Genomic DNA, 22,683 nt, shown 5'->3' with positions numbered 1-22,683 from the left:
ATGGGGGCTCCAGGAATCAGGCCAGAAATGCTGAGTCCAAGCTTGAGCCATGCTCTGCATTGTCAAGAGCTCTTTGGAACTGGCACCTTCCTGCTTTGAGATCTGACATGAAAGCAGTGATATTGGAATCAGATTTTCAAAGGCACCATTATACTCTTCCCTAGTTCCTACCCACCCACAACTCTGTGATGTCACCAATGCCAGCATTTTCAGCAGAGGGAATGAAACTAGGATCTGCTTGACACTGGCACTTCCCTCTAACCTTGCCTCACAGCTGGGCCCCATCCTACAAATTAAGGTCTCAGGTGCCTCAAACTCTGAGAGGTCAAGGGACTTGTCCAAGGCTCCACAGTCAGTAGGCTTCAGAGGCAGTCCTTGAAGCCACGTTTTCCTGGTTTGGAGGCTGCTTGCTGCTCTGCAACAAGGGTCTACCTACTTCACAGATAAATGAGAATGTTCATGCCAATGGGGGTTGGGTCACTGGTCTCTAGTACCAGGGATTGCACATCCTCTCTTCCCTGGCCCTCCATCCTTGTGTGAAGGCGAGGCCTCAATGGGAAGGTGAGGTTGGGGTAAAGGATGGATTTGGGATTCAAGGAACCCAGACTGTCTCAAGGAAGGGGATGGTACCTGAAGCTTCTTCAGGAGAATCTGGGGCTGCTGCTTGAGTCTCTTGCTCTTCAGAAACTGATCCATTCATTTGATGATATACTTCGGCCATATTTCTAGTGATGCTGTAGGGAAGAGACAAGGTTGAAGCCTTCTCAGAGACAGAACATTCTCCTGAAAACAAGTTGTTAAGTTTTTCCTGACATCAAGCTTCAATTTCTTTCTTTGCAACCACCACCCAAGGCTCCCAGATCTGCCATAGGAGATGACCAGGAATCACATTCCATTTCCAGGTTACAGCCTCTCAAATATGGAAAGGTAGCTGTATCTACACCAAGTCTTCCCCAAGGTAAGGAGCCCCTGTTCATTCAACTCCCGTGGCAGGAGCTTGGAGGAGCTGCATCTGCTGGCTGCGCTGCTCCGGACACTCTGCATCTTCTGAAGGCTAAAATATAGTGCCCACCACTAGACATATTAATGCAGATATGCTCTTCCCAGGGAGGACTCACTCCAACCCTGGGGATCTGTCATGGAATCTTTTCACTTTCTAAGGACACAGAGTCCGAACTGGAAGAGTCATAGACACCCTCTGAGCCCTGCCTAGTGCCGAACCTTCATTAACAGCAGAGCAAAATGAGGCTCAGAGAAGGCAGAGGACATTTCTCAGATTCTCTAGGGAGGAAACATCAGCCTGACAATCCAGATCCTTGGCCTCAAAACCTAAAGGCATTTCCACAGCCTTCCTAGCCCTCAACAGTCAGGAATATTCACTTGAGGCCAATGTCATAGAGTCTCAAAATGTCAGTGACATCCCCAAGGTGGTACAAGTGGAAAATGGCAATGACAGGATGTACAGCCAGTCCTCTATCTTTTGGCTCCAGGTCACAGAAGACCAAATGTGATTTTCCAGGAGAACGTTGGCTATTTTCCCATTGTATAGATGGGGAACCAGAGGCTCAGGAGGGAGAATGTCTGACCAGCTAGGTCTTGGTGGACCCAGGTCTCCTGACTCCCCTACTCCTTTCACTTCAACAGACCCAGTCATTCAGACTTCTCAGCAAACACTACTGCTGCTATTGCTTCCAGGGACTTGAGCCTAGGTCAGAACTTGAATGGACATGAGCAACTCTCAATTTCTTTGGGATCTCTAGCCCCAAATCCCTCCCAGAGTTGGACTGCAATCCAACCATCCTCAACACTCTAACCCTCAGGAGGCCTAAGAGGTAATCCAATGAAGCCCAGGGAAGTCCAAGGCCAGGATTCCCCTTACCTTTTCTCTTGGAGAAAGTGCCTTGGAGCTAGTCCTGTTGAAGCTGCCTCCTCCAACCAGGGGTTTGTCAGAATGAGTTCCCACAGGCTTAGATCGGTCCTTTAAGTACATCTGAGACATAAGTTCTCACCTGATCTCAGCAATCCTATTGGCAGACAGCTTGACATCTTACCTACTTAAGGACTAGGAGTTGTGAACACCAAGGCACTCCCCAGCCCTAGACCTCTTTCCTTCTTCTGTGGGAATTAAACAGAAAAAGTCTCTAAGGATCTGTAGAGTTTGAAAAATGAGAAAAAAGGGGTCATCTTCAGGTCTTGGAAACCAGCTCATTACCACCTACTGGTCTATAAATCAATAAATCAAATGTGTCACATCTATTCTCTGATCAGTTACTGTCCTTCTAGACATGGCACTAGGGCTGGGCTCTTCTTGCATATCCCAGATCCTGCCCTCAGAGGACTTCCTCTCTACATATATATTCACTTTATGCAATACTTAGAGACCCTTAGGTCAAAGCCTTGTGGGAACCATACCTCCACTGCAGCATGTTTAAGCGACAAGGGACTGATAAGTTGAGAATGTCAAGTGTGAAAGGGACCTTAGCAAGTGAAGCATAGAATGTCCCACAGGGAGAGCACCACATATCTTGAGGGCCAGCGCTTGAAACCCCATGGAATATCAGAGATAGGAGGGATAATAGCCTGCCTTGGCCAATTCTCTTCTCTTACCAAGCAGTAATGTGCAACTCCATTGCTGGATCCTGAAAAATACAAGGGTTTCTATTTCCCCCTTAGACTCCAATCAAGGTGATTGAGACCTGAAAGGGAACTTAGTGATTAAGTACGGAAGTAGGTGACAAAAGTAATATAAATTACTATGACATGTCAATGATGTTACTTTGTGGTATCTAGGTCAATGTGCACCCACTGGGATCTTCTTCTAAATTTCTGGGCCACCATTTTTATTTGAGTTTGACAGCCCTTCTTTACTCTCAGACCTTCCTTGGGCAGAAACAAATAACTACTGTCTTTCATTCACTGTTTAACCCTGATGAAGGCACTCAATTAAACAAATTGGAGACACCTGAACCAGTGGAAGTATGTACCTAAGTATGAGCTCAATCATGCTGCAAACCCCTATGCCTGAAAAAGAAGCTAGTGGCCATTTTTATAATTTCCATCCCTTTCCCCAAGAGAGGGCCAAGGAAACCTCCAAAAACTAACTTTTCATTAATCCTGCCTACCACTCCACCCTCCTAGCTGAAAGGAGGAGATCCACCAATCCAATCCATTCCATAGATCATCTAGAGAAGAGGTGGCTGTCAGTGGAACCAGATCTCCTGGCTCCTCTGAGTCTTTCCATTTCACAAGGCCCAGTCATTTAAATCCCTGAGCATATAGTAGGGCTACCATGGCATATACTGATTCACATTGTCTTCTGATAATTGGTAATTGACAGGAATCTGATAATTCTCCCTTTGACTCCCTTGCTCTGCCACCTCCAATTCCCTTCAGAACCTGGTCAGCCAATCCAGCACCCTCACCAAAACAGGCTTGGGCACACAGGGGCCATATCCCCAGAACCCAGGCTTCCCCTGACATTTGGCCTTGGAGAAGGTGCCTTCTGCTTGGTGCTTTCTGCTCTTCTTCCAGCTGTCTCCTCAAAGGGAGATTTGCTCAGGCTGACTTTCTTCTGGTTTGTATAGGCCCTGTAACTGTGCTGAAGAGCTGGTCCCACAAATCCAGTCTGGAGCTCATTGGGACCAGCCTGAGCTACTTCATGACCAGTGAGTAGAGAAAGACCCTTCCCCAGTCCTGGACTTTGTTCAGTCTCAGTGAGGAATAAGGCAGCTACAGCCTCTTGGCATCTCCAGAGTTCTTTAGGACCCTAGATAAAAGACATCCTTAACTCTTTGTAACAAGCCATTGAGTTCCTACTTGGACATCAATCATTCAATCAAGTTTCTCTGTATCTAGGTGGGGAAACCTCCTCAGCTCATTTAAGTGCATTGACCCCCCTCTGCCAGTAACTAAGTGTTAGTGAGGGAATTTTTCATCCCGGGTCTTTTAGCATTGTCTTTGTGAGAGTAGCTTCATCTTTCAAAGTGATCACCATTCAGCATTGCTGCTACTGTGTACAATGTCCTCCTGGTTCTGCTGAATTCACTTTGCATCAGTTCATTTAAACTTCACAGCTTTTTTTGGACAAAAATCTGCTCCTTTCTAATAGTACATTAAGTCAGAGTTGTCCTAATCTAATGAATTACTCATTTACTGATCTTCTGCTCCTTTTTATTGCCTCTCTGATCACTTCCATCCTTTCCTGGATAGAAGTAGGAATGAACCTTAGTGGTGGTGGGAGATAAAAGGAAGAAAGGCAATTGTGACCACCTCTCAAAATGCTTTGTTCAGAAGACCACCTCTTACTGGGATCTGACATGAAGGACCAGAAAGGACATGTAAAGAATGAATGTCTAGCTCCCTTGGTGCACACAAATCCTTAAGGGAATCAGAGAAAGGAGATCTCTGCAAATTGGAGTCATTGGGAAGAAAAAAAGGTATAGGGGTCAGTCTCTCCACCTCCTTTTCCAGTTGGGATTGGTGTTTCCCTCCTCATAGTTCTTAGCACTGTATCTTGACCTCTTCACTCTGGACCTCATAGACTGACAATAGAGCCCTGCCCTCCTAGCACAGAGCGAATATAAACACTAAATATTAACTGTTTCTCTGATTCACAGGAACCCTGAAGGTCTTCCCCTCACAGTTTGCTTTTTTGAGTTTTTGATTAAGGGGGCCATCCCTTGATTAAGTTCTTAAAGAGGCCTATTCACTGAATGGGTGTTATGTCATTCACAGTGAGAACCTGAAAAGATCTTAGCCTGGAAGGGCCAGGGTCTCCTAATGCATCCTGGGCCATCTCCAGCCCTCCTGGTGAATAGCAGGCCACTGGAACCAGATGGCTCTGGAGGAGAAAGTGAGGCTGGTGACCTTGTACAACCCTCCCTCACTCAAATCAAAGTCAACTAGAAGTCATGTCATCATTTCCCTGATGTCATGTTCCTCTTTGAGAATGAAGTACAAACACAACAACAACAATGTTGTTGCCTCCATTGTACTTGTTAGAACATAATATTTATAATCAGAGGATCAAATATCAGCTCTGCTTAAACTACTCATTTATGCTCTGTGCCTCAGTTTCTCCATCTGTCAAATTAGAGGGTTTGATAAGATAATCTTTAAAAAAGGTCACTTCCACCAAATAGAAGATTTGAGAAGAAAAATCTTGATGGCAGAGGCTGTTTGTGAATTGGGGCAAGAAAATGTAAGACAAAATAGAGGGCCATGGCTGTCATCAGGTTCCCAAAGGGATGAGGATCTAAAGTAGAGTTTTGCTCATGAGAGTTGAAAGTTAGCTCCTTATGTGAGGGGAGAGCATTGCTAGGAAAATTTTGGTAGGACCTGACAATTTCATTTTGTAGCTTAGTGGAGCCTTCGATTGGGAGAGTACAGACATGGTCTTCTAAGAGCTCAGACAATAAGCAGAGCAAACATGCCATGAAGGACTTTGAGTGGAAGAGGACATAGTTCTGATCTCATGTGCCCCAGTGGCCAGAGATCCTGCCTCAGCCACCTGGAGGAGGACCTACCAATGGTGCAGCTGAGCCCTCCCCTCAATTTCCATCACATGGATTTCCTACTCAATCTTGCAGACATAATTTAAACACATGAGGAAGACTGGTTCAGGAACAAATGCTATAGCTTATGAAGAGAATTGAAGCTCATACATATGGTACTGAAATCCATTTTTTTCATTATGTGAAGTAACTAAAAAAGCAAGTCAAAATAGATTTTATTTTAAACCCATTCAGTTTTCCCTACTTTCTTATGAGAAGTCAATGAACTCCTACCTCCTTGGGAATCTTTCCCAGGGCTTTGACCTCTACTGAGTATTTCCTTTGTTTCTCAGGTTTTGGGAGATTTGGATCCTTGGCTTCTTAGACTTGGCAGTGGTTGGAGTCTTCTTCAACTTAATGCAACCTTTGGTAATCTGTTCTGGAGTCTCCAGAGCCTTGGAGGCCTTTCTCTTTTTACCAGGAGTTTTTGATTGTGATGTTTCAGCACTGAGGCTGTCTTCTGTAGATTCCTTTCTTAGGGCTGCTTTCTGAAGCTCTGGGTGCTTTGGAGGAGATGATGCTTGAATTGGAGCTAGCTGTGGAAGCTCATCCTCAGAGCCAGGCTCTGCTTTGCCCTCCTTTTCTGACTCTAGCTCCTGACCATGGAAAGCACGCTTCCTTTCCGGTTTGACTGCATTCTGAGCAGGTTTGGGATCCACTTTGTGGCCTTGGTTTTGCTTCTTACTTTTCTGAGAAGCCAAGTGGGAGAGAAATGAAGAAAAGAGTGGAAGGGAAAGAGATTTTTCTGTTTTCAGGTGTAGCGTTTTTACACTCTCCCACTTCTTGGGAAACTTTTCTGAGAGCACATCTACAGCATCAACAATATTTTCCACTAGGTGATCTACAGGTATTCCTGTGTGACCCACACATGCTGTGTTGCAACAACCATGATTAGTGACAGTAAGTGAAGTTCCCTGAACAATTCCCTCGATGTGTTCTCACAAATTCTTCGTTGTAAGGTCAACTGATAAAGGTATCTTCTTTCTGCGATACAAATGCTTTCCTAATTTCCTAATTCTTTCATCAGCCAGGAAAATGTCAAAGCTGGTCAAAAGTAGCTGCTTGGCTTCATAAGGTTTATAGCCATGCTTGAATCTTGTGTAAGGGATGACCTCTGTAATGTTTGTAATCCATTTTTTTTCAAAAGCTGCTGATAGAACTTTCTGTTCTAACGTAAAATTGGATTCTTCCCTAGTAATTAGAGAAACTTCTTTAGTATCAGGTCACAGGGCCTATATAAGCCTGAGGAAAGTCAGCCTGTGAACATTGCTGTTTGAGGAGGCACTTTGATGAGGAGCACCAACCACCAAGCTGGAGGCACCTTCTCTAAGGTGAAATGTCAGGGGAAGCCTGGGTTCTGGGGGCCTGACTCCTGTATCCCCAGGCCTGCTTTGGTGAGGGTTCTGGGTTGGCTGACCAGTTTCTGGAGGGAATTGGAGCTGGGGAGCAAGGGAGTCAAAGGGGGAATTATTAGATTCCTTTCAGAGTCTGACCTAGACTCAAATCAGTGTATTTAATGGCAGCCCTACTATGTGCACAGTGAATTTATTGACTAGACCTGGTGAAACTGAAAGAGTCAGAGGAGCCAGGAGTCCTGGTGTCAGGTGGAGTTAGGCATAATTTTTCTACAACAGGTTGGACTGACCTGTGTGGTCCTTTGTAACTCTGACATTCCAGGAGTATTATGTGCGATCAGCGTCCAAGGCCTCAGCATAAGTTTTGCAAAGCTCATACTTGGGACGTTTTCCCCTCCTTTTAGCCATCACAGAGGAGCATGGAGAAATGGGCAGCTAAGATTATAAGGCAAGGGAAAATCTGAAGCCCTCCAATCAATTGTAATCCAAGCAATCATCCTGAGTAACTGTATGATCAGGGTCATGTCACGTGACTATGTTGGAGCTGTTTGTACAGCTAGGAAATGGCAAACCTTCTCCCCCACAGGGCTGATGTGCACCAAATGGTCTGCAAATGGCAAAGACTCAAAGAAATGTCTTTGTTGCTTCCCATGGAGCAGGCTCCAATCAACGGAAGGCAATTGGAGAAGCAGCCAAACTGTCTCCTCTTTTAATGGATCCCTCCTCCCAGAGGGTCACCTGGAGAATGCTCATTTTTTGAGAAGACTTCGGCCTTGTCTCTTCCTTCCAGGATCACCAGAAACATGGCTGACATACTTAACAAAATGAACCATCCAATTCACGAGGACAGCAGAAGGAGAGCAGAAACCCCAGAATGACCTGCAGAATCTTCAGGTACCATCCTCGGCACTTTGGCAGAATCCCAAATGGATCCTCTACCCCAGCCTCAGCCTGCCCAGGATGGAGGGCCTGGGAGTAGAGGAGGTGCAATCCCTGGCACTGGGGAGCAATGACCCAACATAACATTGGCATGAACAGAGGAAAGAAAGCCCTGAGCTGCCAAGAGCCCACTTCCAGTCCCAACCCTGATCCTTGGGAGCCCTGTCACTGGGGGAAGCCATTCCCTTCTCAGAGCATCCTCATTCATTTGGAAAGTGGGTGGAACTTTATTGGAGAGCAGCAAGCCAGGAAGGCTTGGCTTCAAGACCTGCCTCTGAAACCTACTGACTTTGGAGCCCTGGGAAAGGAGCTCGAGGCCCCTGAGAGTTTTATTTCTATTCTATTTCTATTTTATTTCTATTTCTATTCTATTTCTATTTTATTTCTATTTCTATTCTATATTCTATGCAGCCCAGTTGCAAGAGAAGGCCTTGCAAGAGTAACTCTTTTTCAGCAGCCCTACCTTCTCCCTGTAGCCCCTTGTGAAACAGAAAATAGAGCCGGCATATGAGTCTCCTGGTGGAGAAGATTCTTCTGCCACCCCTAGTAAGGGACAGAGTCAGAACATTCTAGACTTCAGGAATTCAGTACTTGGGAGAATATCCTTGATATTTCCCTTCATGTTCCAGTACATTTCACTCCCTTAGCTGGAAAAGAAATGTGTTTTCACGACTCCAAGAGTCAGAAAAAGCCTGGGTTGCCTCCCTGGCTGCTTACTTGATATGTTTGATTCTCTCCCATGTAGAAAAGAAAATGAAACTGTTTACTCACAAGGCCAAAGAAACACTTAAGGAGGCAGGAGATTAAGTCAGAGTCCCATCCCAGCCCCTTTCCTCCAAGGCTGGAAGGAGGCCAACTGATCCTCTGGAGAGAATGCCATTAGAGTAGTGCAGTCAGTGCTGTCTCTGCTCTGGATTCCTGCTCCATGTTTGGCCACCTCTCCTTTGGCCTTTGGGTGGCCCTTGAAGAAAGCACCAGACCACACTTATTGGTTGCCCCATAATGTCCTGGCCATTGAGTCCATCCACAGCAGCTCGAGCCTCCTTGTACATTTCATATTCCACTAGTTTATGCTCTTTGAGGTATCCTGTGTGCTGGTCCAGGTTGCGGTGGATATTCTTGATTTCCCAATAATCTCAAACACGTCATGTGTGTCCGCTGTAATGGCCTCCTCATGGAGCCCAGTCACAAAGAGAATCCAACCCTCCACAGAGTGCTGTGGCCCGGGTTTGTCTCCATTCTTCTCCACACTGTCACAATCCTTCCGATTTCGGGCCCAAGACCTTTGCTCTGAGCCAAAGCTGCAACCCTTGTTTTCTTGGCCTTCTCCTTCAGTTGGTGAATACTCTCTGGAGGGGAGAGCTGGGTGGGGGGGGGGGTGCCATGGTTTCACCTGGGAAGTGGAGTGAGGGGCCTCCCATCCTAGGCCCAACAGATTAGCCCCTGGAGTTGGATTTCAAAGGCACCATTACACCCTTCTCCAGGTCCCAAACACACAACTTCTGTGATGTGCACAAATGTCTGCCTTTTCAAGAGAAGGGAATGAACCTTGGGATCTGCTTGAAACTGGCACTTCCCTCTGCCCTCATCTTGGACCTGGGACCCATTCCTACAAATAAAAGATCTCAGGGCCTCTGAGAGGCCAAGGGACTTGCCCAAGGCTCCACAGCCAGTAGGTTTTAAAGATAGGCCTTGGAGCCATTTCTTCCTGGCCTGGAGGCTGGCTTGCTACTCTCCAACAAGGTTCTACCCAGTTTACAAATGAATGATGATGTTCATGCCAATGAGGGATTGGGTCACTGCTCACCAGTGCCAGGGAATGCACCTTTCTTCCCTGGCCCTCTATCCTTGGATGAGGGGGAGGCCTCAATAGGAAGGTGAGGTTGGGTTAAAGGATCAATTTGGGACTCAAGGAACCTAGAGAGTCCAAGGGCAATTACGTTTATTTAGAAGTAGGAAAGGTTAAGACAAAAAGCAAAATATAACCACCTTCTATTGACTAGAAATGTACTGCCACAAACACAAGTCTTCTGGTAGTGCAAAGAGATTATGGCATTTCTCTAAACTTTATAGTGGTTCCTTCATTATTTTGAATTTGTAAAAAAAATTGTTCCCTGTAGTTTTTGCCTAACTGAGGAAAGTTTACTCAGTGGAAATTCTAAAAATGACCCATGCATTTCTGCGATCGTGAAACTAAAATACAAAGTAAAGGATTGAAATGAATGCACATCAATTTCTTTTTCTGTATTTGGTTTGAATCATGAACAGGTACAGCTCTAAGAAGGCCAACATATTAGAACTAGTCTATTCTGACTATGCTAACTCTATAGCTCACCTACCTACAAGCTTGGGACCCTTAGGCTGTAAAGAAGGAACAGGGGAAAGAAGAAGGGGAAACGTCTTACAAAGGTAAATAGCATTCTTCTTTCCTGCCTCAATTTTGAATCAATTCACTGAGTGCTTTCAAGGAATACCCAGACTTCTTTTAAGTTACTAGTACAGTAAACAAATGCATTCAATCTGACCAGAAACAGTTGAAGTCATAAGGCTCAAGTTCACATTTGCAAGAAAACTATCAAAGCAAACATACTCTACAGACGTGAGGAAGACTGGATCAGAAACAAATGCTGTCGCTAGTGAAGGAAATGGAAGCACCTAGATATAGCACTGAAAGCCATCTATTCTTTCATAAGTCAAAACAGATTTTATTTGAATCACACGGACTATGATTTTATTTGAAGATTTTATTTTTATTTGAAGTTGTTCAATTTTCCCTATTTTCTTATGAGTAGTCCATGACCTCCAAAGTTCTTGGGAATCTATTCCAGGGCTTTGACCTTTACTGAGGAATCCTCTGTTTCTCAGGTTTTGGGGGTTTGGATCCTTGGCTTCTTAGATTTGCCTGTGGGCTCAATGCTGTTGGGTCTTGGGAACTGTTTCTAGCTGGCTCTTCATGGTCCATTTTGAACAAAGGGGTATCAGTGGAATGGGTTCCCTGGGGTCTATCTTAGGAGATACACTGACCTATCTCTTCATCTTCCATGATGTCAGAAACAGGAATAGTTGAAGGGATGTCCTGGAGTTGAAAATGGGGATTGTTCTCAATGGTCGCTTGATGCTGGATATAGGGAAGTTGTACAGGCTGAAATGGGATGATCTCTGGTGGAAGCTGAAACATATGCTCCTGGGTGAATTGATTTGAGAAAGAGATGAGAGGCCTTGGGGTCCATGGAATCTCCTGTGGCATCCACTGGGGGATGTTCCCGTTGGTCATTTGGTTTGGGACACAGATAAAAGTGCTGGGGGTCCATGAGATAGCATGTGGTGGCTCCTGGGGGCTGTACTCCTCTTGGGCAATGGAGGCTGCATTCCAAGTAATCACCTGAGGTAGCACCTGACCCAGCCAGGGAGGAGTCCAAATTGGCATGGGGTTCCAACTGTATGGCCCTGTGAATGTGACAAGAGGGAAAAGGATTCAAAAGTCTAATCCTACAAGCTTTCTCTTCATGGCCCCCTGTCCTTGTGCTGGAATAGAAATGTCTACCCTGTCCATTAATAGGCCTATTGTGTTAACCACAAGTGTTCAATCATGCATATCTTGCTGCTTTGAACTCTGGCTGAGCTGGGATACATCCTGAGTCACAAAGAGCCCATTGGAGGAGGAACTTCTCTAAGGAGGAGCTTGGTGAAGGAGATGCTTCCTTACAGGGATGCTTGCTTGTAGCAAGGCTTTCACACCTTTTGGTAGAAAGCTAATTAGGCAGTGAGTCTTGAGGGTTCTGATGCCTTAGGGCTCTAAGCCTATTAGCCAAAAGTGTTTATATGATATGTGTATACATATATATATATATCCATATATATATATACATCTCTCTCTGTCTGTATATATATATATATACACACACACATCTATCTATCTATCTATATATGTATATATTGCAAGGTGAGATGTTGCTTTGGGTATTTGCTGATGAGAAACAACTTTTGCTTCTGTGGATGAGACTCTGAGTAGTGGTTTGTTAAGAGCCCCCACCCCCCAACTTCTCAGATGTTGGTGCTCCCCCTGATCTGTGGTGTCTATAGGTCATTGTACTACTTTGTTAGGACAGTTTGAGCCAATCAGTTGATCCGTCCTAATTTTGCTGCTTGTATTTTCTCCGCATTTAGGGTGCTGACCTTTCCCCTGAGCTAGTGAATGATATACGTGGTTAATTACACTAAGGTTGTTGACTCCTTTAAAGTTGCCTTTGCTTTAGAAAAGCAGATCAAAGAACCTGTGCCAGCAGGCCATCCTGGGTGTGCCAGGGTGTTTGATGTTACACATGACCACCTGTAGTATTAGGCAAGGGGGAGAGCCATGGAAAGGACTTCACTCAGTTGGTCCCTTCTGGTGTCCTCCAGAACTGTACGTCTTGGTCCCCTGAGGTTTCTTTCCCGGGCAGTATGGCCCTGCTGAACCCATCTCCCCAGTACTTACCTGAGGGATCACAGCCTGTGGGCTCAGCCTCAGGGACTTCGTGTCCAGGACCTTCATGGCAGACATGTGTGAAGGGCAGAACTTTTTCCAAGCCTTCATAAAATGGGCAGGGCATGGCTCACCCTGCCTTTTGTAGTTGGCCTCCTGTATAGTCCAGTATAGGTCTTCTAAAAAGACCATCATTTGCCGACACTGCCTCCAGGTCTCTGTATACCCTTCTTATGTAATCTCCTGGCTATAGCCCTGTAGATTACTGAGAGTCTCTTCCTGGATGCCCTCATACCCTGGATAGGAGGAGAGGCCAAAAATCCAATAGGACTCGAATTGACTCTGGGCTCCATGGGTCCCCTTCGGGTGCAAACCGATGAGGACTCTGGCTTCTTCCAGTGCCTGAAAAAGGCATGACAAAATTGTTAGAGTTCTGGGCAGGCTACATTAACATTGACTGTGTCCATCTGAGGGTCTAGATGCCATCCTCTAAGATCCTGTGGTTGGATGAGGGCCCCAGGAATCAGGTCAGAAATGCTGGGTCCAAGCTTGAGCCATGCTCTGCATTTTCAAGAGCTCTTTGGAACTGGCACCTTCCTGCTTTGAGATCTGACATGAAGGCAGTGATATTGGAATCAGATTTTCAAAAGCACCATTATACTCTTCCCTAGTTCCCACCCACCCACAACTCTGTGATGTCACCAATGCCAGCATTTTCAGCAGAGGGAATGAAACTAGGATCTGCTTCACACTGGTACTTCCCTCTACCCTTGCCTCACAGCTGGGCCCCATCCTACAAATTAAGGTCTCAGGTGCCTCAAACTCTGAGAGGTCAAGGGACTTGTCCAAGGCTCCACAGCCAGTAGGCTTCAGAGGCAGTCCTTGAAGCCACGTTTTCCTGGTTTGGAGGCTGGCTTGCTGCTCTGCAACAAGGGTCTACCTACTTCACAGATAAATGAGGATGTTCATGCCAATGGGGGATTGGGTCACTGGTCTCTAGTGCCAGGGATTGCACATCCTCTCTTCCCTGGCCCTCCATTCTTGGGTGAAGGCCAGGCCTCAATGGGAAGGTGAGGTTGGGGTAAAGAATGGATTTGGGATTCAAGGAACCCAGACTGTCTAAAGGAAGGGGATGGTACCTGAAGCTTCTTCAGGAGAATCTGGGGCTGCTGCTTGAGTCTCTTGCTCTTCAGAAACTGATCCATTCATTTGATGATATACTTCGGCCATATTTCTAGTAATGCTGTAGGGAAGAGACAAGGTTGAAGCCTTCTCAGAGACAGAACATTCTCCTGAAAACAAGTTGTTAAGTTTTTCCTGACATCAAGCTTCAATTTCTTTCTTTGCAACCACCACCCAAGGCTCCCAGATCTGCCATAAGGAGATGACCAGGAATCACATTCCATTTCCAGGTTATAGCCTCCCAAATATGTGAAGGTAGCTGTGTGTACACCAAGTCTTCCCCAAGGTAAGGAGCCCCTGTTCATTCAACTCCCGTGGCAGGAGCTTGGAGGAGCTGCACCTGCTGGCTGTGCTCCTCTGGACATTCTGCAGCTTCTGAAGGCTAAAACATAGTGCCCACCACTAGGACATATTAGTGCAGATGTGCTCTGCCCAGGGAGGGCTACTCTGACCCTGGGGATCTGTCATGGAATCCTTTTCATCTTTCTAAGGACACAGAGTCCGATCTGGAAGAGTCATAGAGACACCCTCTGAGCCCTGCCTAGTGCCCACCTTCATTACAGCAGAGCTAAAATGAGGCTCAGAGAAGGCAGAGGACATTTCTCAGATTCTCTAGGGAGGAAGCATCAGCCTGACAATCAGATCCTTGGCCTCAAAATCCTAAAGCATTTCCAGCAGCCTTCCCTAGCCCTCAACAGGCAGGAATATTCACTTGAGGCCAATGTCATAGAGTCTCAAAATGTCAGTGACATCCCCAAGGTGGTACAAGTGGAAAGTGGCAGAGACTAGGATGTACAGCCAGTCCTCTGGCTATTTGGCTCCAGGTCAGAGAAGACCAAATATGATTTCCTCAGAGAACATTGGCTATTTTCCCATTGTATAGATGGGGAACCAGAGGCTCAGGAGGGAGAATGTCTGACCAGCTAGGTCCTTGGTGGACCCAGTCTCCTGATCCCCTACTCCTTTACACTTCAACAGAGCCTGTCATTCAGACTTCTAGCAAACACTACTGCTGCTATTGCTTCCAGGGACTTGAGCCTAGGTCAGACCTGAATGGACACGAGCAACTCTCAATTTCTTTGGGATCTCTAGCCCCAAATCCTCCCAGAGCTGGACTGCAATCCAACATCCTCAACACTCAGACCCTCAGGAGGCCTAAGAGGTAATCCAATGAAGCCCAGGAAGTCCATGCCCAGGATTCCCCTTACCTTTTCTCTTGAGAAAGTACCTTGGAGCTAGTCCTGTTGAAGCTGCCTCCTCCAACCAGGGGTTTGTCAGAATGACGTTCCCTCAGGCTTAGATGCGGTCCTTTAGAGTACATCTGAGACATAAGTTCTCACCATGATCTCAGCATCCTATGGCAACAGCTTGACATCTTACCTACTTAAGGACTAGGAGTTGTGAACACCAAGGCACTCCCCAGCCCTAGACCTCTTTCCTTCTTCTGTGGGAATTGAACAGAAAAAGTCTCTAAGGATCTGTAGAGTTTGAAAAATGAGAAAAAAGGGGTCATCTTCAGGTCTTGGAAACCAGCTCATTACCACCTACTGGTCTATAAATCAATAAATCAAATGTGTCACATCTATTCTCTGATCAGTTACTGTCCTTCTAGACATGGCACTAGGGCTGGGCTCTTCTTGCATATCCCAGATCCTGCCCTCAGAGGACTTCCTCTCTACATATACATTCACTTTATGCAATACTTAGAGACCCTTAGGTCAAAGCCTTGTGGGAACCATACCTCCACTGCAGCATGTTCAAGTCACAAGGGACGGATAAGTTGAGAATGTCAGGTGTGAAAGGGACCTTAGCAAGTGAAGCATAGAATGTCCCACAGGGAGAGCACCACGTATCTTGAGGGCCAGGCCTTGAAACCCCATGGAATATCAGAGATAGGAGGGATAATAGCCTGCCTTGGCCAATTCTCTTCTCTTACCAAGCAGTAATGTGCAACTCCATTGCTGGATCCTGAAAAATACAAGGGTTTCTATTTCCCCCTTAGACTCCAATCAAGGTGATTGAGACCTGAAAGGGAACTTAGTGATTAAGTACGGAAGTAGGTGACAAAAGAAATATAAATTACTACGACATGTCAATGATGTTACTTTGTGGTATCTAGGTCAATGTGCACCCACTGAGATCTTCTTCTAAATTTCTGGGCCACCATTTTTATTTGAGTTTGACAGCCCTTCTTTACTCTCAGACCTTCCTTGGGCAGAAACAAATAACTACTGTCTTTCATTCACTGTTTAACCCTGATGAAGGCACTCAATTAAACAAATTGGAGACACCTGAATCAGTGGAAGTATGTACCTGAGTATGTGCTCAATCATGCTGCAAACCCCTATGCCTGAAAAAGAAGCTAGTGGCCATTTTTATAATTTCCATCCCTTTCCCCAAGAGAGGGCCAAGGAAACCTCCAAAAACTAACTTTTCATTAATCCTGCCTACCACTCCACCCTCCTAGCTGAAAGGAGGAGATCCACCAATCCAATCCATTCCATAGATCATCTAGAGAAGAGGTGGCTGTCAGTGGAACCAGATCTCCTGGCTCCTCTGAGTCTTTCCATTTCACAAGGCCCAGTCATTTAAATCCCTGAGCATATAGTAGGGCTACCATGGCATATACTGATTCACATTGTCTTCTGATAATTGGTAATTGACAGGAATCTAATAATTCTCCCTTTGACTCCCTTGCTCTGCCACCTCCAATTCCCTTCAGAACCTGGTCAGCCAATCCAGCACCCTCACCAAAACAGGCTTGGGCACACAGGGGCCATATCCCCAGAACCCAGGCTTCCCCTGACATTTGACCTTGGAGAAGGTGCCTTCTGCTTGGTGCTTTCTGCTCTTCTTCCAGCTGTCTCCTCAAAGGGAGATTTGCTCAGGCTGACTTTCTTCTGGTTTGTATAGGCCCTGTAACTGTGCTGAAGAGCTGGTCCCACAAATCCAGTCTGGAGCTCATTGGGACCAGCCTGAGCTACTTCATGACCAGTGAGTAGAGAAAGACCCTTCCCCAGTCCTGGACTTTGTTCAGTCTCAGTGAGGAATAAGGCAGCTATAGCCCTCTGGCATCTCCAGAGTTCTTTAGGACCCTAGATAAAAGACATCCTTAACTCTTTGTAACAAGCCATTGAGTTCCTACTTGGACATCAATCATTCAATCAAGTTTCTCTGTATCTAGGTGGGCAAACCTTCTCAGCTCATTCAAGTGCATTGACCCCCCTCTGCCAATAACTAAGTGTTAGTGAGGGAATTTTTCATCCCGGGTCTTTTAGCATTGTCTTTGTGAGAGTAGCTTCATCTTTCAAAGTGATCACCATTCAGCATTGCTGCTACTGTGTACAATGTCCTCCTGGTTCTGCTGAATTCACTTTGCATCAGTTCATTTAAACTTCACAGCTTTTTTGGACAAAAATCTGCTCCTTTCTAATAGTACATGAAGTCAGAGTTGTCCTAATCTAATGAATTACTCATTTACTGATCTTCTGCTCCTTTTTATTGCCTCCCTGATCACTTCCATCCTTTCCTGGATAGAAGTAGGAATTAACCTTAGTGGTGGTGGGAGATAAAAGGAAGAAAGGCAATTGTGACCACCTCTCAAAATGCTTTCTTCAGAAGACCACCTCTTACTGGGATCTGACATGAAGGACCAGAAAGGACATGTAAAGAATGAATGTCTAGCTCCCTTGGTGCACACAAATCCTTAAGGGAATCAGGGAAAGGAGATCTCTGCAAATTGGAGTCATTGGGAAGAACTGAGTAAGCTGGTCCAACCTGACAGAGGAGCATCTCAAAAAGGTATAGGGGTCAGTCTCTCCACCTCCTTTTCCAGTTGGGATTGGTGTTTCCCTCCTCATAGTTCTTAGCACTGTATCTTGACCTCTTCACTCTGGACCTCATAGACTGACAATAGAGCCCTGCCCTCCTAGCACAGAGCGAATATAAACACTAAATATTAACTGTTTCTCTGGTTCACAGGAACCCTGAAGGTCTTCCCCTCACAGTTTGCTTTTTTGAGTTTTTGATTAAGGGGGCCATCCCTTGATTAACTTCTTAAAGAGGCCTATTCACTGAATGGGTGTTATGTCATTCACAGTGAGAACCTGAAAAGATCTTAGCCTGGAAGGGCCAGGGTCTCCTAATGCATCCTGGGCCATCTCCAGCCCTCCTGGTGAATAGCAGGCCACTGGAACCAGATGGCTCTGGAGGAGAAAGTGAGGCTGGTGACCTTGTACAACCCTCCCTCACTCAAATCAAAGTCAACTAGAAGTCATGTCATCATTTCCCTGATGTCATGTTCCTCTTTGAGAATGAAGTACAAACACAACAACAACAATGTTGTTGCCTCCATTGTACTTGTTAGAACATAATATTTATAATCAGAGGGTCAAATATCAGCTCTGCTTAAACTACTCATTTATGCTCTGTGCCTCAGTTTCTCCATCTGTCAAATTAGAGGGTTTGATAAGATAATCTTTAAAAAAGGTCACTTCCACCAAATAGAAGATTTGAGAAGAAAAATCTTGATGGCAGAGGCTGTTTGTGAATTGGGGCAAGAAAATGTAAGACAAAATAGAGGGCCATGGCTGTCATCAGGTTCCCAAAGGGATGAGGATCTAAAGTAGAGTTTTGCTCATGAGAGTAAAAAGTTAGCTCCTTATGTGAGGGGAGAGCATTGCTAGGAAAATTTTGGTAGGACCTGACAATTTCATTTTGTAGCTTAGTGGAGCCTTCTATAGGGAAAGGACAGACATGGTCTCCTAAGAGCTCAGACAATAAGCAGAGCAAACATGCCATGAAGGACTTTGAGTGGAAGAGGACATAGTTCTGATCTCATGTGCCCCAGTGGCCAGAGATCCTGGCTCAGCCTCCTGGAGGAGGTCCTACCAATGGTGCAGCTGAGCTCTCCCCTCAATTCCCATCACATGGATTTCCTACTCAATCTTGCAGACATAATTTAAACACATGAGGAAGACTGGTTCAGGAACAAATGCTATAGCTTATGAAGGGAATTGAAGCTCATACATATGGTACTGAAATCTATTTTTTTCACTATGTGAAGTAACTAAAAAAGCACGTCAAAATAGGTTTTATTTTAAACCCATTCAGTTTTCCCTACTTTCTTATGAGTAGTCAATGAACTCCTATCTTCTTGGGAATCTTTTCCAGGACTTTGCACCTCTACTGAGGATTTCCTTTGTTTCTCAGGTTTTGGGAGATCTGGATCCTTGGCTTCTTAGATTTGCCAGTGGTTGGAGTCTTCTTCAACTTAATGCAACCTTTGGTAATCTATTCTGGAGTCTCCAGAGCCTTGGAGGCCTTTCTCTTTTTACCAGGAGTTTTTGATTGTGATGTTTCAGCACTGAGGCTGTCTTCTGTAGATTCCTTTCTTAGGGCTGCTTTCTGAAGCTCTGGGTGCTTTGGAGGAGCTAGCTTTGAATTGGAGCTAGCTGTGGAAGCTCATCCTCAGAGCCAGGCTCTGCTTTGACCTCCTTTTCTGACTCTAGGTCCTGACCATCGAAAGTACGCTTCCTTTCCTGGTTTGACTGCATTCTGAGCAGGTTTGGGAGCCACTTTGTGGCCTTGGTTTTGCTTCTTACTTTCCTGGGAAGCCAAGTGGGAGAGAAATGAAGAAAAGAGTGGAAGGGAAAGAGATTTTTCTGTTTTCAGGTGTAGCGTTTTTACACTCTCCCACTTCTTGGGAAACTTTTCTGAGAGCACATCTACAGCAGCAACAATATTTTCCACTAGGTGATTTACAGGTATTCCTGTGTGACCCACACATGCTGTGTTGCAACAACCATGATTAGTGACAGTGAGTGAAGTTCCCTGGACAATTCTTTCGATGTGTTCTCACAAATTCTTAGTTGTAAGATCAACTGATAAAGGTATCTTCTTTCCATGATAGAAATGCTTTCCTATGCGTGAGGGTAAAAGTCTTTTATCCTTTCATCAGCCAGGAAAAGTTCAAAGCTGGTCAAAAGGCGCTGCTTGGCTTCATAAGGTTTATAGTCATGCTTGAATCTTGTGTAAGGGATGACCTCTGTAATGTTTGTAATCCATTTTTTTTTCAAAAGCTGCTGATAGAACTTTCTGTTCTAAAGTGAAATTGGATTCTTCCCTGGTAATTACACAAACTTCTTTGGTATCAGGTCTAATACCATAGGGCAAAGGCATTCTGATTTCTTCTCCATTTGGGGAAATTTGCCATAATGCCACCCTTAAAAACACATTCTTGTTCTCATCCAAAAGTAATGTGTTAGTAGCATTTTGTTTGTTCTTTCTGTATACCAACAAAGCTTCTCTAGCCTTCTGAATGTGTTTGTGGGACATGAGCTGAGGCTCCTCCTCAGCCAGAGCACCCATTTTCTCATGGCTGCACATGTCTGAAAATGCAGGGAAGAGAAATGGCACCTGAAGCCTGTGCAGGAGAATCTGGGGTTGCTGCTGTACTCTCTTGCTCTTCAGAAACTGAACAATTTATCTGATGACGTACTTCCACCGTTTTGGGGTGGATTCTGTGGGGAAGATACAAGATTTAAGCCTTCTTAGACACAGCACATTCTCCTTGACAAGTTAACTTTTTCCAGACATCAAACCTTAATTTCCCTCTTTGCAGTTGTCACCCAAGGCTCCCAGATCTGCCATAAGGGGACAAGTAGGAAGTGAATTCCTTTTTCAGGTCACAACCTCTGAAATATGTGAAGATTAGCCGTGTCTACTACACCAAGTCTTCTCCAAGGGAAAGATCCCCTGGTCCTTCAACTCCTTCCCAAGGATTTAATTATAAGAGTTATAATGGATCATCTGAGGTCCCTAGAGACAGAGTTAAAAAAAATACTTCACTTCAAATTTTGTTTCTAAAAAACTAAGGTGGGTTCATAAACCATATTCAATTGAAATGAAAAAAAAAGTGAGTCATCTGCTATTAAAAGTTCAAGAAGAATTGCCCGAGTTATCAAGAAACATAGCTTTAAAACTTGAGTTGCCTAGAAAATCATTAAATGAATTTTGGCTTGAGATTAGGACAGAATTTCTAATAATTTCTGAAATAGCCCTCAACATACTTCTCCCATCTTGTACTCCATATTTATGCATAGCAGCATTCTCAGCATTGGTGATTATAACATCAAAATATCGATCAACTGTGAAAAATGTTGAAGATGCTTTACATCCAGTAGTGTCAAATGTTCCACCAAGATTTAATTCTCTATGTAAAAATAAAGAAGCACATCCATCTTACGAGTATGCAAATTTGCTTCCATATTTTGTAAATGGTAAAATTATATTTATGCCTGAGAATTGCTTTAAAATAAATTTCTTTATAATTTTTTTGGTAAATTTTGATTCATATTCCTATTTTGCATACCTATATACCCGGGGCCACATAAAATTTCTCAGATGAAAAGGGGTCACAAAGGGAAACAGTTGAAGAAGCACTCTGTTACAGTGCTTTACTTATTTTCACCATAGAGGAAAATGTAGAAACATGATAATATTTACGATGTCATGAAACAAAACTCAGCACTAATCACATGATATTTATTTGGCTAGGGGTATTTCCAAATTACCTTATGTAGAAAATCATTCATCCTATCGCATGTAGATTTAATACAGCTAAACAAATTTGGGTGGAACTCCCTTCCTTAACATAAGCTGATTTGCAATGTGAGCCAATTGATAATCTTTCTCCTTCTAGGTAGGTGTGAAGCTGGTTTCCCCACCTCTGATTCTTGTAGCAATCAGGTTTAAGCATTACAGAACTTACATCATCTCAGCAGCAGAGCTAAAACAAACTAATAACCATGTACAGTTAGCAAGTGTTAAAACATTGTACAAGATGAAGCAGCAAAGAATATTTTGGAGACCTCATTAGAATCCCAATGAAATTCTCCTGAAGCAGTATCTTTTAGGCAACTCTTTAACAGCTGAATCTATAACAACAGAATCTGGAAGGCAAATTATTTTTCTAACTACCTTGGTAGTACCAGGCTTCATACTACAAGCACGCACTCAGTTAAACATGAGCAGTTCTAGAAAATACATTTAAAGCTTGACCAGTTTAATTTCATGACTGTAATTATTAAGGTAGCTCCAAGTATCCTAGGGTAAGTACTATAACCACTGGTTTGAAGATTTCTCACTTAAGATTCTAGGTAGAGGACTGGTTTTTGTCCCAGGCAGAAGCCTAAGGAGTTGGGTCAGGTGCTGGCAAGGAGTGGCTCCCTCTCCTCAGGTGAAATCCTTCAGTTTTCCCAGAACACAAAAAGAGTTCCTACAAAAGTTCTCAACTTGTATAGAACATTCACTGGACACCACACTAGCCAACATGTTCCTAGTAACTGGTCCCGCGTTAAACACTCTGCAAACAAGAACTTAAACAGCATTCTGGAAAAGTGGGTGAGCACAAGTCCCAGATGCTTATCTAGCCTCTCAAATAGGAGCCCGGGGAAGGGTCTTTCTCTACTAAGAGGTCACTAACTAGCTAAGGCTGGTTCCAATAAGCTCCTGACTGAATTGCTGGGATCAGCTCTTCAGCATCGTTACAGGGCCTATATAAGCCTGAGGAAAGTCAGCCTGTGAACATTGCTGTTTGAGGAGGCACTTTGATGAGGAGCACCAACCACCAAACTGGAGGCACCTTCTCTAAGGTGAAATGTCAGGGGAAGCCTGGGTTCTGGGGGCCTGGCTCCTCTATCCCCAGGCCTGCATTGGTGAGGGTGCTGGGTTGGCTGACCAGTTTCTGGAGGGAATTGGAGCTGGGGAGCAAGGGAGTCAAAGGGGGAATTATTAGATTCCTTTCAGAGTCTGACCTAGACTTGAATCAGTGTATTCAATGGCAGCCCTACTATGTGCACAGTGAATTTATTGACTAGACCTGGTGAAACTGAAAGAGTCAGAGGATCCAGGAGTCCTGGTGTCAGGTGGAGTTAGGCATAATTTTTCTACAACACGTTGGACCAGACCTGTGTGGTCCTTTGTAACTCTGACATTCCAGGAGTATTATGTGCGATCGGCGTTCAAGGCCTCAGAATAAGTTTGGCAAAGCTCATACTTGGGACATTTTCCCATCCTTTTAGCCATTACAGAGGAGCGTGGAGAAATGGGCAGCTAAGATTATAGGGGAAGGGAAAATCTGAAGCCCTCCAAATCAATTGGAATCCAAGCAATCATCCTGAGTTACTGT

General features: G+C 44.7%; 3 pseudogenes; all 3 read right to left on the bottom strand.

Moving 5' to 3' along the window:
- Positions 1-973: 973 nt before the first annotated feature.
- On the bottom strand, positions 974-7,808 carry LOC118842687 (annotated as a pseudogene).
- Positions 7,809-8,739: 931 nt separating this feature from the next.
- Positions 8,740-12,380, bottom strand: LOC118842686 (annotated as a pseudogene).
- Positions 12,381-18,785: 6,405 nt separating this feature from the next.
- LOC118842685 lies at positions 18,786-19,862 on the bottom strand (annotated as a pseudogene).
- Between the last annotated feature and the right edge of the window lie 2,821 nt (positions 19,863-22,683).

This window comes from Trichosurus vulpecula, chromosome 3, assembly GCF_011100635.1.
Source record: "Trichosurus vulpecula isolate mTriVul1 chromosome 3, mTriVul1.pri, whole genome shotgun sequence".
Lineage (NCBI taxonomy): Eukaryota > Metazoa > Chordata > Mammalia > Diprotodontia > Phalangeridae > Trichosurus > Trichosurus vulpecula.
The sequence above is the reverse complement of the archived record's forward strand: the minus strand, read 5'-3'. Positions and strand labels throughout refer to the sequence as shown.